Source organism: Sinocyclocheilus grahami, unplaced genomic scaffold (genome assembly GCF_001515645.1).
Source record: "Sinocyclocheilus grahami isolate Dianchi unplaced genomic scaffold, SAMN03320097.WGS_v1.1 scaffold494.1, whole genome shotgun sequence".
NCBI lineage: Eukaryota > Metazoa > Chordata > Actinopteri > Cypriniformes > Cyprinidae > Sinocyclocheilus > Sinocyclocheilus grahami.
Genome location: NW_015505673.1, coordinates 463,244 through 467,583, shown reverse-complemented (window position 1 = coordinate 467,583; position 4,340 = coordinate 463,244). Strand labels below are relative to the sequence as shown.

Sequence of the window (4,340 nt, the reverse complement as noted above, 5' to 3'; positions counted from 1 at the left end):
ATTCGCTCTGCAGCTGAAGTGAATGACAGCTTGGGAGCTCTCGTTGCTCGCTTTCTGTAGCCTATATCATTTTATTTTTAAGATTTATTTTTAATGCTTCTGTAAAGGACTAACGGCCGCATAGCCTATACACTGCAGAGTTTAAGGGAGACAATGGCACTTAACAGTAAAGTCATATCTAAATATGTTCTTTTCATTTATGAAGATTTAAGTATGTAGTTTATGCACATTTGTTCAAAACAGCCTGGCAGATTGTTCACAAGATGTAGGCAAAAGTTTGTATTGTATACAGGAAGTTTGCGTATTCTTATCATTCTTCTGTTGCGCTGCTTGTCTATTTCTCTTCAAAGCACCAACTTAAAATGCCTGTTTTGGTGTGATTGCTTGTGTCACATGAGGAAATGAATAATTTTGCCTTACTGATGCAGTAGCCTATTTAATGCGGGTGCGGTTCAGGTCGCGGGTCGGGTACAGAATTAAATTGGTGCTGGCTGCTGTCGGATAACGGGTCGGGTGTTCTGTTGTGTACTGCGGATGCAGGTTTACCTAACAGCACCCGTGCAGGACTCTGCTTTAAACTGCTTTGCGTCTCTCCGTCAGATAACCTCACGTGCATGATGCGCCATTTACGGGGGCTTATTTAAAATGAAAACTCATTCTCTGCCAGCAGGAGGCGCTTTTAGAGTGATACAACTGGTAATGTATATCGAAATATCGGAAATGTGTTTAAAAATCATATCACCGTTATTGAAAAAATGTATATTGCGATACATATTGATATTGAATTATTGTCCAGCCCTAATATAACTCCGACTGCATTCGTCTGAAAGAAGAAAGTCATGTACACCTAGGATGCCTCGAGGGTGAGTAAAACACTAGCCAATTACCATTTTTGGGTGAACTAACCCTTTAACATTTTTTTGTATGTTTTCCATATTACTACTACTCTTTTCTGCATTTCACCTATGCTCTAGTTTGTTTATTTGTAATAAACCTGACATTGTATACTATATATTGTTGGCTCCGTGACAAATTGTTCCTATATTCTTCCATGCTGATGGCCGTGCTGCAGAGCTGGAGTGGATCTCCTGTTGAAGAACATCTCCAAGGCGCTATGAACCATCTGACTAGTAAGTAGTAACATTCAAAAGTTTATCTAATATTAAAAAAATAAATCAAATTAATATCAAATATTTCCTGTATGTCCTACAAGGTCATCTTGTTTAACTCTGCACTGACACTTAGGGCTGTCGCGATAACCGCAATATCGCAATACCGCGCTATTGACGAGCAAACCGCAGAGGAATGCAAGAACCGCAGCAACCGCGATTTTGGCGTGTTTTATTTTTTCGTAAGATTATGCCCTTCTCGTTTTACACTTCGTGCATGTGTACTGAATATTAAACAAGTTAGTAATGATAACATAATGTGTACCATGCTGATTTGTACAGAGGCTCCGTAGAGTTGTACTTAACAAGCCTAAACAGACTTTCTGAGAGAGAAATCGACTGAGCGCGTGCGATTACTTGCGTCTGTCCTCCAGGCCGAGTCATATATACCTATTGCAGATTCAGTCTTCCCAGGCTGGTGCAGGTCTACAATTTTGTTTGTGGTGTCCTTTGACAGCTCTTTGGTCTTGGCCATGGTGGAGTTTGGAGTGTGCCTGTTTGAGGTTGTGGACAGGTATCTTTTATACTGATAACGAGTTCAAACAGATGCCATTAATACAGGTAACGAGTGGAGGACAGAGGAGCCTCTTAAAGAAGAAGTTACAGGTCTGTGAGAGCCAGAAATCTTGCTTGTTTGTAGGTGACCAAATACTTATTTTACAGAGGAATTTACCAATTAATTCTTTAAAAATCCTACAATGTGATTTTCTGGATTTTTTTTCTTATTTTGTCTCTCATAGTTGAGGTATACCTATGATGAAAATTACAGGCCTCTCTCATCTTTTTAAGTGGGAGAACTTGCACAATTGGTGGCTGACTAAATACTTTTTTGCCCCACTGTATATATATATATGTGTGTGTGTGTGTGTGTATGTATGGCGATAATACCGCATACCGCGCTATTGAGCCACTCAAAATTACCGCAAGGGAAATTCCTTCACCGCGACAGCCCTACGGACACTTTATACTCAACAACCTACAGAGGGCTCCAACCTAATTCGAAATGAGACACAGATGATAATAAAAAAAATTCCTTGAAATTAAAATTAATAACAGTAAGACAGAACCAGAGTACTGTGAATGTGCCTCACGTCAAACTGTAACAGTCTGTAAAAGTTATCATCTGCCAAGCTGGATGGACGATGAAGGTGAATTTTTTTTATTCGTCAATTTGCCAATCTAACATTAAATGTAACTATAGACTTATAATGTTTTGTATTGTAAAGTTATTAAGTTCCCAGTGTTTAGTTTTATAATTTCCTGTTAGTTAATTAGCACGTGAAGCGTTCTGGGTTACAGTCTGAGGTAAAATTATATAAATCCATTTAGTTGTTTAAATATTATTTTCTCAACTTTAAACGCAGTCAAGTGTTTGTTCAAGTAGACTTTGTTGCTTGTGGAAACCTCACGCGAGTCTGAAAGGTACTTAAAACAAAGTTTTATTTGCACTCTTGAACACCGTTCACCAAAGACTAAATCTGGCAGAATTTCTTGCACACTTCACCACCAAAATGAGCTGTAGAGGCCAAAATGAGCATTGTGAATGTAAGAGCCTCCCGTTACATTTATAACAATCATTGTTAATGTTTGAATTGTATTTCAGGGCAGTTCGTGAAGACAGATAATCAAGAGATGTTGACAACCTGTACAGAAGTCAGTTCCAGATCCACCTTCCACACAAGACCTCTCTCTCATATGGATTGCTGTCTACTATTCAATTCAATTCAATTCAAGTTTATTTATACTGCGCTTTTCACGATACAAATCGTTGCAAAGCAACTTTACAGCAAATTAAGTTTCTACAATATTTAGTGGTAGCTTATCAGTGATGACTGTCAGTTAATGTACATATGGCAGAAATGTACGGAAAAATCAATTTAAGACGTAATCAAACAGACGATGAACAATATTAACAGCAATTATTATATGATGCAATCAAACTTATAGCAAAATGTGGTAGTTCTGTATGTTGTTTCAGGTTTGGCATCATCTGAGGTCCTCTGAGGGGTTGCATCATCTCTTCTCAGGTGTTCTGGATCCAGACTGAAGCTTGTGTAAATCCTAGTTACATCCCGTGGCAAAAAACAGAGAAACAAATAGAGACATAATTAGCGTAGCTGCTGTTCCAACCAAGCAAAATGTATTTGTTTAACCCAAACTAAAGAATAATAATGTGCATTTGATCAGATATAACTGCAGTAAAGATTATGAGATGCATTATTTGAATGCTTGGCCAAAGAGATGTGTCTTTAATCTAGATTTAAACAGAGAGAGTGTGTCTGAACCCCGAACGGTATCAGGAAGGCTATTCCAGAGTTTGGGAGCCAAATGCGAAAAAGCTCTACCTCCTTTAGTGGATTTTGTTATCCTAGGTACTACCAAAAGTCCAGAATTTTGCGACCTTAGGGAGCGTGATGGATTGTAGCGTGGTAGAAGACTAGTTAGGTACGCAGGAGCTAACCCATTAAGGGCCTTATAGGCAAGTAATAATATTTTGTAACTGATACGGAACTTAACAGGTAGCCAGTGCAGAGACTGTAAAATTGGGGTAATATGATCATATTTTCTTGACCTGGTAAGGACTCTAGCCGCTGCATTTTGGACTATCTGTAGCTTGTTTATTGAAGATGCAGGACAACCAGCTAGCAGTGCATTACAATAGTCCAGTCTAGAGGTCATGAATGCATGAACTAGCTTTTCTGCATCAGAAACAGGTATCATATTTCGTAACTTAGCAATGTTTATAAGATAGAAGAATGCTGTTTTTGTAACATGGGAAATATGATTGTTGCTATCTAATATAACACCCAGATTTTTGACTGTAGAGGAAGTAACCGTACATCCGTCTAGTTGCAAATTGTAATCCACGAGATTCGGCGTACTGTCTTTTGGTCCAATAAGTAATATCTCTGTCTTATCCGAATTTAATAGGAGAAAATTATTGGTCATCCATTCTTTTACATTTGTAACACACTCTGTTAGCTTAGACCAGGGCTGTCCAAATTCGGTCCTGGAGGGCTGGTGCCCTGCAGAGTTTAGCTCCAACTTGCCTCAACACACCTGACTGGAAGTTTCTATGCCTAGTAAGAGCTTGATTAGCTGGTTCAGGTGTGTTTAATTAGGGTTGGAGCTAAACTCTGCAGGACACCGGCCCTCCAGGACTGAGTTTGG

General features: G+C 38.9%; 1 long non-coding RNA gene across 1 annotated transcript in view; it reads left to right on the top strand.

Moving 5' to 3' along the window:
• Positions 1–2,791, top strand: part of LOC107554214 (uncharacterized) — a 4,400-nt gene extending 1,609 nt beyond the window's left edge. The window contains exons 2-3 of the long non-coding RNA XR_001605040.1: positions 1,073–1,130; positions 2,773–2,791. This is a non-coding gene — a long non-coding RNA (uncharacterized lncRNA). The remainder of the gene's footprint in view (positions 1–1,072; positions 1,131–2,772) is intronic.
• The last annotated feature ends 1,549 nt before the right edge of the window (positions 2,792–4,340 follow it).